At 45.0% G+C, this 22,275-nt stretch overlaps 1 protein-coding gene across 1 annotated transcript in view; it reads right to left on the bottom strand.

The window, feature by feature from the left end:
• Positions 1-6,589: 6,589 nt before the first annotated feature.
• The window catches only part of LOC146858369 (uncharacterized), a 130,602-nt gene continuing 114,916 nt past the window's right edge, over positions 6,590-22,275 (bottom strand). Inside the window, exon 6 of the mRNA XM_085649249.1 lies at positions 6,590-6,645. The gene's annotated coding sequence lies outside the window, so the exon portion shown is untranslated. The remainder of the gene's footprint in view (positions 6,646-22,275) is intronic.

Consider the following 22,275-nt stretch of genomic DNA (forward strand, 5'->3'; position numbering starts at 1 on the left):
TCAGTATCCTCCTGGCAGGTTTGCATAGCTCTGCAGGTACTTTCCTCTTTAATGGTTACTGCACTGGGTTGTCCAATCTGAGATTTTGTGTATAGTTGCAGCTTGGCCTGCTTGGAGGGAGAGAGAAGTGGACACATCTGTTTGGGGTGGGCATTTTTATCATCCCATGTGTCAGGATCTTTGTGAGATATAAAGGAGCAGCCATATTTTATAGGTATTTGGGACTATATTAAAGGTCCCCAAATTGTCAAGTAATGCGCCACGGATCTCTTCAGTTATTCCAAGCCTGTTCATTTGGTGATGGCTAATATTTTGGCTGTACAGAGCTGGTATTGGACAACTCTCGTAGCAGATATGTTTTATGTGAATTTAAGAGGTATAATTTATAATTTGTTGGATTATTATGGTAGCAGTTACTTTTGCAAATGCTTTTCCTTACCAGTTGCTTATCTTGTTCTTCTGGCTTGTATTTTGAGTCTGATCGTTCTGGTGCTATACTCTTACCTTAATTGCACCCTCACCAGTAATTTTCTTTCTTTTCGTTTATATATTGCACATTCTTTACATAGTCAGTCACCCAGTCACTGACACACTACCATTGAACTGCCCATTCCTCTGACAGTGAATATCTGTATTTAATTGGAATTGTAAATTGTATTTATATAGTGTTTACTATCCCTGATGAGACATTGATGCGCTTTGTATTTGAGCCTATTTCTAGAATTGAAAGGAGATGCATTTAGAGAATAGTAAATTCCCTTTTCTTTGAGGTTGACACCTCATAGGCGATGGTGTTAGGAGCTATATTTTAGCAGATACGTCCTTTGACCAATTGTATTCTATAGGGGTTGTTGCTGGCCGACTAGGGGAATTCCGATAATGTTCAGGTCACTAATTGTTAGCAGGACATAAACTCATGCAAAAGTGTCTAAAGTGCGGATAAGGGCTGCACATCCAGGTTCTCTGAGCCCAACTCTGGCCCGGGTAGTACTCACAGTATCAAAGGGTGGAATAGAAAGTGCCATCCCTAAACATAGTCCAGGGTCAGAGTCAAAAACCCAGAAAACCATCAGCCACCATCTAGTATCTCACCCAACAAAGTCTTAGGTGTTCCTGATGCCACTGGAGGCTGGGGGTAATGTCCAGTGGCTGCCTAATTAGTTGTACTGCCTGCTCTGCTGGAATTCAGGTACCAATTAAGGAACTAACTTGTCCTTATGCTCAAGGAGACATAAGGAAATAGTGGACCAGCTCCTGCAATGGAGTCGAAAGGCTGCCTTTTATTTTAGGGGCTTGTATATCGGAATATAAAGTTAAGAGTTTCTGATGGGGGGCGGTCACCAATAGGACAGGTCTCTGGTACCACCAATCCCAACTGGAAACTGATCAGTTAAGGACTAGTCTTCACTTCAGTTTTCTAGGAGTGTATAGGCCATAAAGATGATTCTCTTGGGACGAGCAGACCCAAGCACCCAACAGTGTTGTGATGGCAGACAGACTCCTGATCCCTCTGAAGTTGAAGAAGGGGAGGTACAGGCACCCTACATGCACGGGATGGTGACGGGATGTGTAGGCTTGCAGCTCTCGATTTGTGAAGGCAACGGAGCAGCTCCACGGCAGAGATGATGCTCTTGGTTCCTCAAAAAGCAGCAAGCCGCGGCAACCTTATGACTCCTGGGCCGGTGCAGTATGACTGAATGATGTCCTCATCTCAGTCCCTGTCTCAGATGGGCCTTGTGCAAGTTCATCTCTTGCAGGTCACAGTAAGAAGACTCTGCAGGCTTTCCCAGACAACTGTTTCCGTATTAGGTGTTTAGTGGCAAAGGACATTACTAAGGGAAAGAAGACTGGTCTCTTTCAGTTTCGGTTTTATTTGTTTTAATGGAGGAAGCATGGTTGTTCTCTTGAATAATTTTTTGTTATTTTCATAGCAGTGTCATTCAAGTGAAAGTGAGGATTCATCTGTCACAACCCTTGTTTCCCAAAGGTGCATCAGGAGCTGGAAAGATTTCTGCAGGGCACGTGGATCTCAACACAGGCTATTCTGCGATTGACCAGTCTAGTCCATGGAGGACAGGCGTACCCAGGAAGGGGTAGCTCTATAACAGTGTGTCTCCCCAGGATCACCCACAAAGCAATTGCTCTTGTAGTTCCACTAGGAAATGAGTGAACTTCCTGCTATGATCAATTCTCCTGTTTTATTGCTAGGTCGCAGCATAATTATTTAATTCCTATATCATTATTTTGTGGAAAACTGCAACTACAATAATTTGGTCCAATAAATATGACCATACAAGAATAGCCTTTGTTGTCACTGTGCTGCTTTCCCTTTCTAGCGCCAGGACAGCCTTTTCCTGGTATCTGTTTACACCTTATGCTATGCTAGGGGATTTATAAAGCGCATGGTAACCTTCAGGCAACCCAGCGCTAATGGAGAAAGAAAACTGCTCCACCAAGACCAGAGTCATCACCTAGAAGATCAAATCTTAAAAAGGCAGTTCTTAACCACTTTGGTGCTCATGATGGAATGGTTCCGTCATGAACACCAGTGCTACTGTGCTAATGACAGAACCATTCCGTATGTGCACAGGCGCACAAAATCCCTCTGCTGCAGACAGCAGAGCGATTTCCTTTTTATTATTTTTGCCTCAGGAGGTGGGGAAGAGCTTCCCCAAACTCCGAGGCATTCTTTTTCCAATGTAATGACGATTGCGCGCATGGTGCTCAGCCCCCACAAGCACCGAATTACATGGGAGAGGTCTTGTTGGAAAGGGGAGAATCTCCCCTTTCCAATGGTACCCTTTCCTAGTGGATCCCTGCTTAGGGGTCGCCCCAGGAGGGCGATGCCCAAGCAGGGATCCACCCACGAGGCACCAGGGAGGGGGGAGCAGCCCCTTGGGCAAGGCTCTTTGCCCTCCCAAAAAAAGTGGCAGTAGCCCTCAATATGCTCCCCCCCCCCCGGGGGTGGGGGGGGGGGGCCAGAAAGCACCCTAGACACCAGGGATTCATTTTTTTACGTCAGGGGTGGGGGCTGCCCAGAGTGGGCATGCCAATGCCCCCACCTCCCCCCCCCCCCCAAAAAAGGCAAAAGTCTTTCTGCCCCCCAGAAGGCAGATGGGGGCGGAGCACCATATCTTTTGGAAACCAATAGTTAAAATGAGCAAAGATGCAGAGGGACCACAGATAATAGGAAATAGTTATTGGTTTGGTTTAGGGATACATGTACATATTTTGTAGACGGGGTTGTTTTTTTGTGTGAAAGCTTTCCTTTTCTTGGGGGAACAATTGGGGTTACTGATGGGGTACTTTTATATAGCAGACCCCTGACGAACGGCTGGTTTTGGCCCGAAATGCATTGGGTGGATACTCAGGTACAACATGCTTTTTGGGGGGGCTGCAAACGAAGGCCTGGATTGGCATTTTTGCAGCAGTTAAAGTATTGAAGCACGCAGCCACTGTGAAAAACTTGATAACGCTGTTAACCATTGGAATAAAATGGAATCTCAAGGAAGAAATGGAGTACAATGTTTGATTAATCGCAATTTTTGCAAACAAGGCTGTCACGGCTTGTGTCTGGTGCAAAACGTTGCACCAGCTAGTTGTGGCGCAACAGAAAACCCACTAGGCACCAGGGATTAATATTTTGTATTTATTCATAGGGGTGGGGTCTGCCCAGAATGGCCTTGCCAATGCCCCCACCCAAATAAATTACCACAGTCTTTCTGCTCTCCCCGGGAGGCAGATGGGGCAATAGCCCCTCATCTGACCCCCCGGAGGGCAGTAAGCCCACTAGGCACCATGGATTTTTCCCACCAAAGTTCAGGAGTAGGAGCTGCCCTGAATGGGCATGCCAATGCCACCCCACCGTAAAAAATGCCACAGCCTTTCTGCCCCCCCTAAGAGGCAGATGGGGCAGTAGCCCCTGATCTGCCCCCCGGGGGGGAGAGGCAGGAAGACATTAGGCACTAGGAATTAGTATCATTTTTTCGTATGTAGGGGTGGGGGCTGCCCAAAATGGGCACGCCCATGCCCCCATTCCCCCCCCCCAAAAGGCAAAAGTCTTTCTACCCACCCCCAGAAGGCAGATGGGGGCGGAGCAGAAAACACACTAGGCACCAGGGATTTTTAAAAAAAATGTATTCCTAGGGGTGGGGTCTGCCCAGAATGGGCCTGCCAATGCCCCCACCACAAAAAAATTGCCACAGTCTTTCTGCCCCCGGGAGGTAGATGGGGGCAATAGCCCTTTCACGAGGCACTATGGATTTGTTTTTTTAAAGTTCAGGGGTGGGGGCTGCCCTGCATGGGCATGACAATACCCCCACCCCTCCAAAATTGCCACAGACTTTCTACCCCCCCCCCCAGGAGGCAGATGGGGCAACAGCCTAAGGGGGCAGAGAGCCCACTATGGGCCGCCGAGCTCCCCCCCCCCCCTCAGGCAGCAAAAAGCATACTAAGCACTGACTTTTTTTTCGCAGTGTGCCTAGCTGTGGGATATGGGTCATAGCACAGCCGGCACCTAGGGAAACCTAGCAAACGTGTACATTTTTAAAACTAGACACCAAGGGGAATCAAGGATAGGGTGACTTGTGTGCCTCTCACCAGGTTCTATTACCCAGAAACCCTTGCAAACCTCAAATAGTAAAACAAAAACCACATTTTCCTCACATTTCTGTGATGGGAAGCTCTGGAATCTAAGAGGAGCAACAAACTTCCACCAACCCAGCATTCCCCCAAGTCTTCCAATCAAAATGGTACCTCACTTGTATATGTAGGCCTAGTGCCAGCGACAGGAAACAGCCCAAAATGCAACATGGGCACATCACATTTTTCCAGTGAAAACTGACCCTTTTTTGGCAATGTGCTTAGCTGTGGATTTTGGACCCTAGCTCAGCCGGCACCTAAGGAAACCTAGCAAACCTATATATTTTTGAAAACTAGACACCCAGGGAAATCAATGATATGGTGACTTGTGTGGTTCTCACCAGGTTCTGTTGCCAAAATCCCTTGCACACCTTAAACTTTGTAAAAAAAAACAAAAAAAAAAACACATTTCATCACATAACTGTGATGGAAAGTTATGGAATCTGCGCAGATCCACACATTTCCACCCACCCAGCATCCCCCAAAGTTTCCTGATACAAATGGTACCTCACTTGTGTGGGTAGGCCTAGTACCCGTGACATGAAACTGCCCAAAACGCAACATGGACACATCACATTTTTCCATTGAAAACGGACCCTTTTTTCCTAATGTATCTAGCTGTGGATTTTGGACCCTAACTGTGCCGGAACCTAAGGAAACCTATCAAAACTATACAGTTTTTAAAACTAGACATTCTGGGAAATGCAGGACGGGCTGACTTGTGTGGCTCTCACCAGGTTCTGTTACCCAGAATCACTTGCAAGCCTCAAACTTTGTAAAAAACAAAAAAAAACAATTCCTCACATTTCTGTGATGGAAAGTTCTGTAATCTGCCCTGATCCACAAAATTACACCCAACCAGCATTCCCCCAAGTCTCCCGTTAAAAATGGTACCTCACTTGTGTGGGTAGGCTTAGTGCCCGTGACAGGAAATGGCCTAAAACACAACTTGGACACATCACATTTTCCAGTGAAAACTGACCCTTTTAACTAACGTGTCTAGCTGTGGATTTTGTACCCTAGCTCTGCCGGCTCCTGGGGAAATCTAGCAAACCTATACATTTTTTTAAACTAGACATTCTGGGAAATGCAGGATGGGGTGACTTGTGTGGCTCTCACCAGGTTCTGTTACCCAGAATCACTTGCAACCCTCCAACTTTGTAAAAAAAACCCTAAAAAAACATTTTCCTCACATTTCTGTGATGGAAAGTTCTGTAATCGGCCCTGATCCACAAACTTACACCAACTGACCCTTTTAACTAACGTGTCTAGCTGTGGATTTTGTACCTTAGCTCTGCTGGCTCCTAAGGAAACCTAGCAAACCTATACATTTTTTAAAACTAGACATTCTGGGAAATGCAGGATGGGGTGACTTGTGTGGCTCTCACCAGGTTCTGTTACCCAGAATCACTTGCAACCCTCCAACTTTGTAAAAAAAAAACCTAAAAAAACATTTTCCTCACATTTCTGTGATGGAAAGTTCTGTAACTGATCCACAAACTTACACCAACCTAGCATTCCCCCATGTCTCCCGATAAAAATGGTACCTCATTTGTATGGGTAGGCTTATGCCCGTGACAGGAAATGGCCCAAAACACAACTTGGACACATTCATTTTTCCACAGAAAACGGACCCCTTTTTTGCAATGTGTCTACATGTGAATTGTGGGCTCTAGCTCAGCCGGCACCGAGGGAAACTAAGCAACCATGTATACTTTTAAAAACTAGACACCCTGGGGAATCCGGTATTGGGTGACTTGTGTGGCTCTCACCATGTTCTGTTATGCAGAATATTGATTTCATTAAAGACAAACGGAGGCTAACATTTTGCAAATACTTTTATTGGCTGCCCAACATGCAGCCCTTTAAAGAATGTTAATACATCACAAATACATATTACGTTAGTAACATCATAAGAAGACGGTGCACATTCCCATCTTCCTCTTAGGCTGCGTTGACACAGTGAAACAGCGTGGCATTCCGGATGCTCCTAAGCATTGTTATCTGAGGATCAAGCAAACAAACACTGTACAGTGAAAAGATGTAAAGAAGGTCTATGTCGAATAGATAATAAAAACAGAGCACAATGTATTAAATGTAGAGAAATTCGAATATAAACATAGCAACATTAAACAGTACCCAAGCCTCTCAGGGAGAGGAGGGTGGGATGATGTTAGCCCCCGTTTGTCTTTAATGAAATCAAGATTCTCTCTGCATAATAATTCGAGAATCATCATTTTATTACAAGACCGGAGGCTACCATTGTGCATGTTTAATGCCATGTAAAGCTACACTGCTAACATGCTCTATTGGTCTCAAATAGAACTTTGAGACAGTACTTGCATTTGACCAATCGGCAGCTTTAAGTATTTCGGGCAGGGATCCTCCTGCCTAAAATACTTTACTAGCCATTGCTCCCCTGGAAGAGTGAGCTCCAAATCTAGAGAGATCTATGCCAGCTTCATGCATAATCAGGCAGACCCATCTAGCTAAGGTGGCTGAAGAAACAGGTCTAAAAGGACAAACATAAGAAAGTAGTGGTTGATCAGTATCAACAGGTCGGAATGATGACATTTTATTCTCTTAACATTTCATACAATTAACAACACACAATTTTTCACACTCATGAAAAAAGGGATAGAAAATAGATTCTGACATTGTTTTGGTTCTTTTCCAAATATTGAAGTGAACACCATCGGAGGAGTAGAAACTATTAGAAAGTTCTAAAGCGTTAATGTCTGAGACCCTTCTAAAAGAAATCAGACACAAAAGAGTCGCTAATTTAATGGAGATTCGTTTAAGGGAGAGTAAATTATTAACAAGCAAAGAAAGAAAGAGATTTTAATTGTTACCATCCCAAAGGGATTCGTAACGAGCCCTAGGGGGTCTCCTTAGTCTAACTCCTTTCATAACCCTTTTGATTAAAGGGTTGCTACCAATAGCAAGATCATTAATAAAGGCATGAGCCGAGAAAATTGCCGATCTGTAACAGTTGATAGTTCTATAAGAGAGACCTAACTCTAAGAAATGGGCTAGATAATTGGCTACGTGTTGTAGAGAAGTTTGTACAGGATCCAGATCCCTTTCCATGCACCAACAAGACCACTTTCTCCAAACAACCTTGTATCTTTTTCTAGTTCCTGGTGCCCATGAATTTTCCTAAAGGCTCAGAGCCTCTCCTGAAAGGTCAGAATATCTGTCAGAACCCCTGAAATCTTCCAAACAAGAAGGTTCATCCTCTCTTCTAAAACCAAAGGGTGTTCTTCTCTGTCCAAACCCTGGAGTAGGCCTAAGGATGACGGAATTAGCCACGGAAAATCCACTGCCAGTTCCATTATCACAGGAAACCAAACCTGGGATTTCCAAAAGGGGGTTACCAGAATGATGGAGCATGACTCCAGTCTCACTTTCCACAACAGTCTCTGAATCTTTGAGAAGGGAGTAAAGGCGTAACTCTTGATCCCCTCCCAATATTGGAGAAAGGCATCTACCCCTGATGCATTGGGATCCGGTCTCCAGCTGAAATACTTCTGAACTATCAGAGAAAAGACCCCCGGATTCAACTTCCAATCGCTAGAATCAAAGAGAAAACGAGAATTCCAGTCTGCCCTTAAATTTTGAATTCGCGGAATGAATTCCGCCCTGAGAGTAATCTTTTGATCTCAACAAAAATACCAGATCCGTTTGGTAATATCTGAAAGATTATTGGATCGCGCGGCCCCTAGGCTGTTTATATATGAGACAGCAGAGAAATTGTCTAAGCGCATTAAGGTAGTGGAGATACTCCTTGAAGCTCATAAGGGCATTCAGAGCTGCTAACATCTCCAGAGTGTTTGTGTAGGGATTGTTCCGCTAAGGACCACCTCCCCCCGGTTTCTAAATTGTTTAGGTGAGCGCCCCAGCCGTGGTTGCTCGCATCTGATTCTAGAGTAAAGTCTGGAACATTTCCAAAGATAGCCTTCCTATTCCATGCTTGGAGGTTCTTCAACCACTAGCGAAGATCCTCTTGAGCGTCCTCCGCGAGGGGAACTGAGTCCTCGTACCTCAAATCCTTTCTCAGGCCTAGAGCCTTTAGTCTTTGAAGACCCCAGTAATGAAGAGGGCCGGGAGAGATAGCTTGGATAGAGGATGACAAAAGACCTAGAACTCTGGCTAGATCTATCTTGGTAACCTTCTTGTGAGGCAGAATTAGATTGGAAAGAACAGTTTTTAACTGGAAGCCGAGGAATTCTAACTCATGTGTCGGGACCATGATAGATTTCTCTAAATTTATGATGAATCCAAAATTCTGAATAAGGTCTACAGTCATCTGTAAGTGTTTCTAAATTTCCAGTTTGCCTTGAGACATAATGAGAATATCTTCTAGTTAAATAATTAGACAAACTCCTCTCTCTCTGAGGTAACTCACTACTGGGCTAAGGACTTTGGTGAAACACCAAGGTGCTGAGGACAGGCCAAAGGGGAGACACAGGAACTGATAAAGAGTTCCTTTCCAAGTAAAACGAAGGTACTTTTGACAGTCCACGTCCATGGGTGTCGTAAAATAGGCATATTTGAGATCCAATTTTACCAGCCAATCCTTGGCTTGCAAGATGTCTCTCAAAAGATGGATACCTTCCATCTTGAAATGTCTGTAAGTTAGAAACTTGTTCAGATATTTTAGGTTTATGATGGGACGCCACCCTTGTCCTTCTTTTTGACTAGGAAGATAGTACTTATAAAACCGTTTGAAATTTCTGATAAGGGGATCTTTATAATGGCTCCCTTGGCTAACATTTGGGAAATCTCCAGTTCTATTAGCTTTGAATTTTCTGAGTCTAGAATCACCTCCCTTGGAATCTTTCTTTGAAATGGTTGTTCCCAAAACTTTATTTTGAACCCCACTACAGTTTCTAGAACCCAGGGGTCTTGTGTAATCCTTGACCAACTGTGTGCAAAGTGTTTCAGTCTTCCTGCCACCTCTGAAGGCAAAGAAGAGATTGGGTTTACCTTGGTAGGATTGATTGGAGGATCTGGGTCTCCCGCCATGGGATCTTGAACTCCTTTCTCTCTGGGGGTAGAAATTGGAGGTGGATCGGTAGCCTCTATTGAAGTCAGAGGAGCCTCTCTGGTCTTGTGGGTAAAATTGGGACCTATAAGTGTTGCGACTGACAGCCAGTCCCCTCCTGTCAGCCCTTCCAAAAAATGGGCGACCCCAAAGACTCTCCGCATGCTTGACTGAGCCTTGCTGAAAGCATTAAAGGTGGGCACATATTTGCCCAGGGATTTCACAAAATTGTCTCCAAATAGGAGCCCCTTGGTATCACACATGTCCTCATTAGAGGACAGGTCAGCCAGCTTTGGGTTCATTCTTGGGAGGACCGCTTTCCGGTGCTCTGTAATCAATCAATTAATCAAATAATTTTTAAAGCGCACTACATACCCGCAAGGGTTTCAAGGCACTGAGGGTGGGGAGAAGGGGGTGCTGTTGCTACTGGTCGAACAGCCAGGTTTTGAGTTGTCTCCTGAAGGTTAGAAGGTCTTCGGTTTGTCATAGGATGAGGGGGAGGGTGTTCCAGGTCTTGGCTGCGCGGTGGGAGAAGGATTTGCCTCCGGCTGTGGTTCTACAGATGCGTGAGACGGTAGCCAGGGAGAGGTCTGCAGAGCGGAGTTTCCTTTTGGGTACGTACAAGGAGAGTCGACTGTTGAGATAGGCTGGCCGGTCTTGTGGAGTGCCTTGTGTGCGTGGATCAAGAGCTTGAAGGAGATTCTTTTGTCGACAGGGAGCCAGTGCAGGTTCCTCAGGTGGGGGGTGATGTGGTCTGTTGATGAGCTTGGTCGGGGCTCTGGCATAGAGGGCGTTTCCGTAGTCGAGTCTGCTGCTGACTAGGGCCTGGGTGACTGTTTTCCTTGTGTCTGTCGGGATCCATCTGTAGATCTTGCGGAGCATACGGAGGGTGTTGAAGCAGGTGGAGGAGACAGCGTTGACTTGTTTGGTCATGGTGAGTTTCGAGTCGAGGATGACTCCCAGGTTGCGTGCATGGTTGGTGGGTGCGGGGGGTGTCCACAGCGATGCGGGCCACCGGGAGTCATCCCATGCTGAGGGGTTGGGCCAGAGGATGAGGAACTCCGTCTTGTCTGTGTTCAGCTTAAGGCGGCTGAGGTTGGTGTTAGCGTTACCAACTAAGCAAATCGCTCGTTGAGACAAGCCCCTTAGGAGATCAATGTTGACTGGGATTTTATTGGCCCTAGCCTCTCCAGTCATATCAAGGATCTTGGACAAGGGTCCAAGAACATCAAGCAGTTTGTCTTGACACTGCTTCAAACATTTCTCGATCCCCTTTCTGGGGTCCTTCCCAGATTTGAAAAGGAATGTGATCATTTCCAGGTCAAGATTGGGGGTGTTGCAGACTTGGTCCCCGGGCTGACACAAATTTTCTAAGACCCCATGTTCCCCAAAGGTCTACTAATAAAAATGGTACCTCACTTGTGTGGGTGTGCCAAGTACCTGTGACAGGCAAGGGCCTAAAACATATTGTGGAGACATCAAAATTATCTATCACAAAACGTCCTGGTTTTGCAAGGGGATCACATGCGTTTTTGGTCCTGGGCTCGGCGGCCATCTAGGGAAACCTACCAAACCAGACATTTCTGAAAACTAGACAACCAGGGGAGTCCAGGGATGTGTGGCTTGCGTGGATCCCCCAACGTTTTCCTACTCAGAATCCTCCGTAAACCTTAAATTTAGCTAAATAAAATAAAAATTTTCTTGCATTTCTGTGTGGGATCACTGTGCAGGCAAAAGTGTCCTACCACCCAGCATTTAGTTTTGCTAAATTTGAGGTTTGCAAGGGATTCTGGGTAGGAAAACAATGCATCATGCTGATTGTCAGTTTTAAATTCAATTAATGACAAACGCTAGCATCCACGCTGCTTGGATTTTGAGGAAACAAGCTGCCCTTTTTAGGTCTCGCCTGAGCCAGCGCTTTAGCGCTGCTTTCGCGAGAGCTTTTGTAAAAGGGGGATTTGGAAGTGCAAACTAGTGCTTTTCAGGCCTCCAAATACAGTGCATTTGGCAGCCTGAAAGCACTAGTTTGCACTTTCAAATCCCACGTTTACTAAAGCTCATTTCGCGGCCGCTTTGATGTTCTCAGTGAGCCGCGCGGCCACTGAGAACATCAAAGCCGCCGCGAAAGTGCTCACCATTTGCCACCCCCTCCCTTATCCCACTTCCTGCTTGTTTCACAATGGCGACAGCTTATTACAAGTGGAGGTTGGGGACAGAAAACACCTTGCCACCCCCTCTCTTTTACAAGTTTTACAGAAAACACCTCACCCCCCCCCCCCGCGCACAACTCTCTTCCGAATTTTCATCTAAAGCAACTGGTAAATAAATGGGGGCACCCTTTATTCCACTGACTACCTACATATGACCGCTTGTCTTGCTGCCTTTAAAAAGCTCCTCCAATTACCTGATCCGCAACTTGTAGTCCTGTGACGCCCCTTGTCCCCTAGGCGAACCGCATAGCAGCATCACAGCACGCAGGCAGTAACAAGCAGCCAGCCTTTCGTTGCCACCACCACCCAAGTAGATGCACAGGGATGTAAGACCTTACAAGTGAGCAACATTCAGAGAGGTCCTTTACCAGACGCATGAAACCAGGGTGGAACCCTACACATGTTCCCGCTCACTATAACGAACTCACACCAGCGAGGCAATACTTTACCTGTTAGAACCCTAATCTGCGATTTTAAACACACAGAATTCACACGCATACGAACCACAGAACTTCGAGCACTTAGTTTCCCAGTCTGAATTTGTATAGTGCACGTTTTTAGGAAATTATTTGCACTGCAGCCCTGCATTCTGTGGCCCCCACCCACCCGAAAGTACAAAAATAATCCACACACATATATCATGTAAAAGTGCACATTCCTGCAGCCTCGGTGCAGGTCTGCAGTCTTTCACATAGTTTCACAGCCCAGCGAAGCGCCGCCCACGCCCCGCCCCCAAATACTGTAGGATTTTGAAAACTTCGACGGAGAGCAGGGGGAGAAGGGGGTTGTGCAGTTGGGATCTTGTAAGGAATTAGTGCCGCCTTGTTTCTCAATTTGCTGCCCGTATGACCCCCAGACTTTCTGGTGTCAGGAACTATCTTGTGACCAAGGAAAATGGGGGGTGGCGGAATTTAATTGCACTTTTCAGGCTGCGGTTTCAATGGACACAAGCATTTGCAATGCAATAGGTCTCGCATTTATACTAGTTTGAGCTATTGGCATTGTAAATGACAATGCTTTTTATTTAAGTTTTTTTTTTTTTTAAAACTTAAATAAAAGGCACTGTCATTTACAATGCCAATAGCTCAAACTCGTATAAATGCGAGACCTATTGCATTGCAAATGCTTGTTAAACAAACAATCGGCACCGCACACTGACAGGCAAGGGCCGTAACAAGAAGGAGGATTATATTCCCTTGAATGTCTGATGGGACTGACACAGAACTAAGTGGGAGAGTTATCCCATACACTGAGAACACTGTGGCCAAGAGAACCTCGTGAATGAGTGGTTGGTCGCTGGCAGAAGTAAGAAGTAATGACACACAGCATCAGTGGTTCTAATATTGGCTATGAGCCACAACAAGTGATTAAGGAAGAGATATATTGGTTTTATACGTTTATTATATTTTGTTTTGGATATTATATGTTTTATCCTGAAGTAGGTGGCTAGATCTGCGAGAGTCCACCGAAACGAGTCAATGCACTGATTTACCAAATATGTACAAATATCCTGATATAGTACATGGTGACCCTTACAGTAAATCATGTATAGCAAAGCAAATGGCTTTAACTTAATGAAAGGCGAGACCTATTGCATTTTTAATGCTTGTATTGTTTGCAAAACATCGTGCGACTATTCCAACATGGCAGTGAAACGTGCACATTCAATGACGTTCATATGAGACTTACAGTGCACCAGCCAAGACCCTGAACTCCACATGTGACAGTAGTAGTGCACCAGCAACGACCCCGGTTTCCATGCAGGCCTTTGTACCCCTCTTCCGCTGACGTGTTGTACTTTGGCTGCTCATCAAAAGTCGGGACTTGGATGATATGCGAAGCCCTGATCATTAATTAGAGCTTACGATGCGCATGGCAAGGTCACGCTAACAAGTGACGCTGGGCATAAAGATGTAATGTCAGGTGTCAAAACTCTAATAAAATCAGGAGACAGAAGGCGCGACGGAGCCCAGGGACCCGTGAGGCGCCGTCGTCCAATTAACTAACGAGCCCTTCCCTCTGATGCTATGTAAACGGGGCCAAGGCCCGCGGCCCATTAATATTCTGACTGGCCCCTTAGAACCGTGAGCCGGTCCCAGCGGTGATAGTTAAACATTGTCCATCAGAGACGTCCCGGGGGTACAACGGGCCACCCCGGGCCTTGTAATCCTCCGCCAAGCCCCGATCCTCCGGGACAGCCCCTGATCGACGGATTCCTGCGGTGTTCGCGCCCTGAGATGGCCCTTATTAATGCACAAGCAGTGCCAACCTGTCAGAGCTGCCCATGGTCAGGGTGCTCTCTGGGCAGACAGATGTCTGCGCCCTCGCTACTGTTGTGGTATAACAGTGAGGCAGCAGGGGCCCCTTCTTACAGGGCGGCCCTTGGCTGGCTCAATTGAAGCAGTGAGTGGCATCTGAACACCACCCCCCACCCCATGGAATAGGAGTAGAAAAGGGATAACAGGAGGGTGGGAAGGAAGAGGCAACACAGACAACGGGGGTGGAGGGGCTGGAAGGAAGCGGAAACACGGACAACGGGGAGGTTGGAAGGAAACGGAAACACGGACAACAAGGGGGTTGGAAGGAAAAGAGAACACTGACAACATAAGGGTGAACGGGAAGAGGCAACACAGACAACGTGAGGGTGGGTGGTAAGAGGGGAGGGAGCGAAAGCACGGCGCCATGCATGCGTATGGACAAAAAAATGCGTGCGCATGTGCACATCCCTATTCTAATTAAAGTAAATAAGATGGCGTCTGCCTGGCCACATGCGCGTGCATTTTTTTGTCTGTACGTGTGCATGTTTAACATTGTGAATGGCGCGAGGATCCATCTTTGTCCATCTGGACGCGCGTGCATTCAGCTTTGGCTAAATTGATCGCAAAAAGCCCTCGCATTGCGAAAGCAGCGCATGCGCGCTGCAAACTCCAGGCGAGACCTAAAAAGCATACGCCCGACGCAGTCCTGCTTCTGGAGACCCACCTCCATGGCAACCAGTGTAAGGTATTGAACAGGTATGGATACACATTACTAGCACGTGCAGGTTACACCTCAGGGCCCAGGGGGGTCGAAATAATGTGCAGATCATCATTCCCATTCATCCGAAATAAGCTATGGTCAGACCCATTGGGGAGATACATTGCAATAAGTGGACAGTGGGAGGGAAGGACCTTGAATTTATGTTCAGTGTATGCTCCCCCGGGCCTTCAGGCTGTCTCACTAGATTCACTGGGTCTGTTATTATTGGACCTCCCTGAGGGTTGATTAACAATTGGGGGAGACATGAATGATGTAGTCTCAGCGGAGCTGGACACTCTGAGGGGTGCAGTAGCAGAGCGAAGACTTGGCCCACTGGGTGAGTTCCTCCGATGCATGGGCTTCAGTGTAGTATGGAGGCATCAACACCCTTGTATCCGACAGTATACACATATCTCGTCGACTCATGGGAGCCTTTCCAGAATTGATTATATCCTTACCCAGGCTCAGGGTCTGGGGGATTTCTGTAAGGCAATGCACATAGCACTTGAGGGCCCCCAGAGAGATTACACCATACCCCCAAAAACTGATCCCTGGTATCTTAAAGACCATAAATTTAAAGCGGCTATTAGGACGGGGCGAAGCAATTTTTCCAAGAGAATGTAAGCTCAGTAGACTCAAAAGTAACGCTCTGAAAAGCATTCAAAGCAGTGATTAGTGACCAGGCAAAGGCACAAATAGGAGTGATAAAAAAGGAGAGAAAGCTGCAGTGCCTTGCCCTGGAGACGGCAGTGTCCACTTTAGAAACCAGAGTGGTGGAGGGAGGGGAGACAACTCGTCGCGAGACACAGATTGAAGATACGACAAAAACAGTTGAGGGACTTCATGCAAGACAACGCCAGAACTCTAGCGTGTGCCACACAGCACAGACTATATGAAATAGGGGACAAGGTGATCAAACTCTTAGCATGGTTAGACAAGAAAAGAACCGAACATAAATGGGTCCCCAGGTTACTAGACAAAATAGGCCATAGACACGAGACTGGCAAAGAAATTGCAAAGTCATTGGCCACATACTATGAGTCGCTCTACTCCTCCTCGTCAGTAAAGACTGAGGGTGACTGTAAAGAATTCGTTAGAGACATACGAATGCCGACATTATCCACGGCCGAGAGGTCATGTTAGAACGTGACTGGTCGGCAGAGGAACTTAAAACCGCAACACGCGCACTACAATCAGGGAAGGTGGTGGGACCGACTGGCCTACTGGTCGAACTGTTAACGTCTATGCTTGATAAAACAGCAGAACACCTACTTACAATGTATACAGAGGCAAGGGAAGAGGGTGTCTTTCCTCCTGACTATAGAGTGGCAGTAATTGTAGTAATCCCCAAAGAGGGCAAACCCCTCGAAAAATGTGGATCATATCGACCAGTCTCCTTACTAAACTATGATGCAAAAGTGTTGGCCAAGGCCCTCTCCACACGTCTAGCTGCAGTTATCACCTTGCTTATACACCCAGATCAGTCGGGATATATGCCTCACAGAAGTACGAGGCTGTTGGCTGTTCGGGGGCCTACACACAGTATCCGCAAACGAGTCAGACCCGACAGCCCTCTAATCCCTAGATGCCAGGAATGGCCTTCAAATGTGTAGAATGGACCTATCTATTCGCTGTGTTGGACAGCCAGGGCTTTGGACCCAATTTCATTTGGTTGGTAAGGCTCCTATACTGCCAGCCTATTGCAAGTGTGAGGGTAAACACGACAGCACTACAGAAGGGGATCAGACAGGGTTGCCCACTGTCCCCTCTCCTTTTTGCCCGGGACCTAGAACCCCTGCTGGCTTGGGTAAGACAGGACCCACTTATCTAGGGTATACCAGTAGGGGAGGAATAGGAAAAACGAATATCCCTCTATGCAGACAATGTTCTGCTATACGGCAGAAAGTCAAGACAGTCCATAGACAGAATACTTCAAATCTTCCGCATGTATGGGGAATATTCGGGGTATAGTATTAACTGGGACAAATCCTTGCTATTCCCCCTGGCAGAAGGCACCACAGAACTCACATTGCGATATAAGATACCAATCGAGTCCAAAGTCTGAGGGATAAACATAACTAGAAACCCCCAAGAATTTTACCCCAGGTACACCGAAAGGCAGCTAATCAAGTTTGGTTCTGATGCTGAACGCTGGAAAACATTCCCCCTCACGCTAATAGGCCGTGTGGCCCTATTTGAGATGATGACGCTACCCAGACTACTGTACACTATGCAAAACACTCCCCATGAGCTCTCAGACTCATTATCTCATTGAATCGAGACCGCTTTGAGAGCCCTGCTCTGGAGCAGAGGCACCCCATGCAAGCCTTACAGAAATTACAAAAAGGAGTGTACGAGGGGGGCTAGCAGTGCCAGACATTAAAATGTACTACTTGGCCTCACAACTGGTGTGCGTCAACGATTGGGTGTTTAGCGACAGAGCGGACCCCGCCTATAGGATGGATAGAGTAGCCATGGGATCTCGAGGATTACCCCCTCCCCCTCTATGACCAGGGAGGGATTGAGGACCTCCCGACACATACACAAACTGTAGTGAGGGCATGGCAAGCAGCAACTAAACACCTGGGATGGGAAGGGAACTTGACAGAGATTACCCCACTCTGGGACACTAAGCAGTTTCACAAAGTGGGGAGACTACACAATTTCAGTAAATGGACATTGTTGAGCCTAGACAGATTGGGGGATGTATGGTGAGGGCATGCATATATCACATTTACAATTTTGCAACAAGAATATTAGCTGGGTCAAGGAGAATGGTTGCAATAGCTCCAGCTGTGACACGCCCTTAAAACCTATATCCGTGAAGGGGTGGCCTTGATGGAGGCATCCCCGCTGGAAGACAGACTACTGACAGATCCTCTGACAGACAAAGCCATATGAAATATATTTAATAAAATCCTTAATAACTAGCCTGATCCCTTAGGAGCACTTAGGGTCACCTGGGAAAACGACTTAGGGCAATTGAACAATGAAAAATGGAAAGAAGCCATTAAGGGGCCGAGGGAGGTAGCAATTTTTGCCAGATTCCAATTGATCCCACTAAAGATCCTGTACAGTGTATATTACCCCCGGACTATACTACATCATATAGTCACAGAAGATTCGGGCAGGAAGGTTCCTTCTTTCATTTGTTGTGGGATTGCCCAGTGCTACAAGCATATTGGCAAGAGAGAGGGAGAATAATGGCGGGCGTGTTGGGGATGGAGGTCCCAAGTGATCCAAAATGGTTCCTGCTGATAATATCGAGTGTAGAGGGTGAGCAGTCTAAATATCGAAACTTTAATTTCAACCTACAATAATATTGAGTTTAGAATATCGAAGGGACAGAATATCGATGTCAAGAATATCTATGGACAGAATATCGACCCTAAGGTAAGTAATATCGATTTTATTTATATCGATGTTAGTAATATCGAAATTAGTAATATCAATATGAAATATATTGATGTTACGAATATCCATGTCACTAATATCTATATTTATAATATTACTATGTGTTTTATTATGTATTTAATATGTATGTGTTAATTATTTTTTGTTAAGTGTTCTACTGGTTTAAAAATATATGTATACAATTTTTATATGTTAATAATGGTTTTTTAAAGTTAATTTGGTGTTTTAGTACTGTAGCGGGTTGTGGGTTTATAGGGAAATAGGGTCGGAAGTAATTTAATTATATGAATTTTATTATAAATTTTTGGGAATTATAAATTAATTTTAAATATTTTTAGAGTTTAAATTCTGTAGCGGGTTGTGGGTTTATAGGGGAACAGGGTGGGAAGTAATTTAATTATATGAAATTAATTATAAATTATTAGGAATTATAAAATAATTTAAAATAATTTTTGCGTTTAAATTCTGTAGCTGGTTGTGGGTTTATAGGGGAATAGGGTGGGAAGTAATTTAATTGTAATTAAGTAATATTTTTATTTATTTATTGGTATTGATAATTATATTATTGTTAATTAAGTATTAATTGGTAATTAATTATTATTAATTGGTAATTAGTTTTTATTAATTGATTAATTGATAATTATGTTAACTGTATTATTTTATTATTTGAGTGTTTTGTGTGTTTATAGGGGAATAGTGTTGCAAGTAATTGAAATCTAATTAAGTAATTATTAAATTTGTTGTTGGGTATCCATACTTAATTAATTGGAGATTAATTATTAATTGGTAAATATTTTAAATTATAATAATTTGGTTATGAAAAATAATTTATTGTTGATTAATAATCAATTGGTAATTAAATATGTTTAAATATTATTTATTGATATTTCTAATTAATATACTAATAAGTAATTAATAATTGGTAAATAATGTATAATAATTAATAATTTGTGTATAAAAAATATGTAATTGTTTAATATTTAATTGGTAATTAGTGTTTGATAATTATTTTTTAGTCTAAAAAATGTAATTGTTCAATATTTGTTAATTGGTAATTAATATTCATTAATTATTATTTATTGGTATTTATTAATAATTTATTGCTAATTAATTATTTATTGGTAGTTATGTTTTTAATAAATATCTATTGGTATTTGTAAGTAATTTTGAGTTATTTAATAATTAAATTATTAATTTTTTTTTATGAATTATTTTATTTATAAGTATGATATTTTTAACTTCTAAGCTATCCAACACTTGCCCTACTGTTGCACTCTCTGGAGTTAGAATAGTAATTTGTACCCCTACGCAATCCAACACTTTCCCTGCTGTTGCACTCTCTGGAGTTGGAATAGTAATTTTTACCCCTACGCTATCCAACACTTTCCCTACTGTTGCACTCTCTGGAGTTGGAATAGTAATTTTTACCCCTATGCTATCCAACACTTTCCCTGCTGTTGCACTCTCTGGAGTTGGAATAGTAATTTTTACCCCTACGCTATCCAACACTTTCCCTACTGTTGCACTCTCTGGATTTGGAATAGTAATTTTTACCCTACGCTATCCAACACTTTCCCTGCTGTTGCACTCTCTGGAGTTGGAATAGTAATTTTTACCCCTACGCTATCCAACAATTTCCCTACTGTTGCACTCTCTGGAGATGGAATAGTAATTTTTACCCCTACGCTATCCAACACTTTCCTTACTGTTGCACTCTCTGGAGTTGGAATAGTACTTTTTACCCCTACGCTATCCAACACTTTCCCTGCTGTTGCACTCTCTGGAGTTGGAATAGTAATTTTTACCCCTACGCTATCCAACACTTTCCCTGCTGTTGCACTGTCTGGAGTTGGAATAGTAATTTTTACCCCTACGCTATCCGACACTTTCCCTACTGTTGCAGTCTTTGTAGTTGGAATAGTAATTTTTACCCCTACGCTATCCAACACTTTCCTTACTGTTGCACTCTCGGGAGTTGGAATAGTAATTTTTACCCCTACGCTATCCAACACTTTCCCTACTGTTGCACTCTCTGGAGTTAGAATAGTAATTTTTACCCCTACGCAATCCAACACTTTCCCTGCTGTTGCACTCTTTGGAGTTGGAATTGTAATTTTTACCCCTACGCTATCCAACACTTTCCCTGCTGTTGCACTCTCTGGAGTTGGAATAGTACTTTTTACCCCTACGCTATCCAACACTTTCCCTACTGTTGCACTCTCTGGAGTTGGAATAGTAATTTTTACCCCTACGCTATCCAACACTTTCCCTACTGTTGCACTCTCTGGAGTTGGAATAGTAATTTTTACCCCTACGCTATCCAACACTTTCCCTACTGTTCCACTCTCTGGAGAGGGAATAGTAATTTTTACCCTTACGCTATCCAACATTTTCCTTTCTGTTTTCTTTTTTTTGAGCTGGAGTAGTAGTTTTATTGTCTCTGCTATTTAATATTTTTTTTTATTATTTTAGCTAATGTAGTATATAATTAATTTTAACAATATTAAAATTAAATGTAATAGTTTTAATTTGTTATACATAATTATTTGATTTTTATTTATGTTATTGTTTTATGTGAGTAATGTTTTTGCAATTGTTAATATTTTTAAATAATGTATAATTTATTAAAATAATTATTAAAACATTATTAAGTAAGTATATATATTATATATTATGGTGCCGATTTTGATCATGGAAAAACCGGGTACGAACCGTCGGTCGGAGCGTTTTCTCCGTCCGACTCGTACCCGGGAAAAAAACATTACAAACATGGAAGTACGATTCGCACGGAAACACCATTTCCGTACGAGTTGTACAAAACATCGACCGACGAAAATATACATACAAATGTGATCCAGGGAAAGCGCCGACGTGACGTCGGGACGCTTTCCGGCAGCGTTTCAAGAACCAGGAAGTACGAACCGCACCGACGTCACCCCGCACGGATAAAATTCTCCGCCTGCCAAAAACTGCCGGGAAATCAGGACGACGCGCGCAAGGAGCACCTGTACGCGACGGACAGCCATGGACCCGAACCTACGTGTCATCCCAGCCCTCATAGCAGTCCACCTGCTCTACAGGAACCGACGCAGACGCCGCAGAAGGTCAGAACAACACCCAGGGGCAAAGGGGGGGGGCAGGGGCAGGACTCAAAACCCCCACCCAAGTCACAAATCATACATGCCCTGGACATACCTGACCTTCAGGGCCTGGTCACTTCGAGGGGGTGGGGGCGTGTCTAGCAACGGAAGTGGATGTACACGCGAACCGGCAACACAACAAGTCCGGTACGTACCGTACCCACGCCTTAAGAGCGTGGGTATGAGTCGTACCACGCCCACCCCTACGTCACCCCAATAATGGCGGTATGGCCCGTACCCATGTTCCAAAGGCCTGGGTACGGGCCGCACCCCCACCCGTGCATGCACGGCACGTACCAACACCCCAACAGTGCATGTACGGACCGGACCCCCACCCGTGTATGTAGGGACCGTACCCACACCCGCGTACGTATGGAGCGTACCCCCACCCCAACAGTGTATGTACGGACCGTACCCCCACCCGTGTATGCATGGAGCGTACCCACACCCGCGTATGTTCGGAGCGTACCCCCACCCGTGTATGTACGGACCGTACCCACACCCGTGTATGCATGGAGCGTACCCACACCCGTGTACGTATGGAGCGTACCCCCACCCCAACAGTGTATGTACGGACCGTACCCCCACCCGTGTATGCATGGAGCGTACCCACACCCGCGTACGTATGGAGCGTACCCCCACCCCAACAGTGTATGTACGGACCGTACCCCCACCCGTGTATGCATGGAGCGTACCCACACCCGCATACGTATGGAGCGTACCCCCACCCCAACAGTGTATGTACAGACCGTAAGCCCCACCCATGTATGCATGGAGCGTACCCACACCCACGTACGTATGGAGC

This window comes from Triturus cristatus, chromosome 3_2 (assembly GCF_964204655.1).
Source record: "Triturus cristatus chromosome 3_2, aTriCri1.1, whole genome shotgun sequence".
Taxonomy (NCBI): Eukaryota; Metazoa; Chordata; class Amphibia; order Caudata; family Salamandridae; genus Triturus; species Triturus cristatus.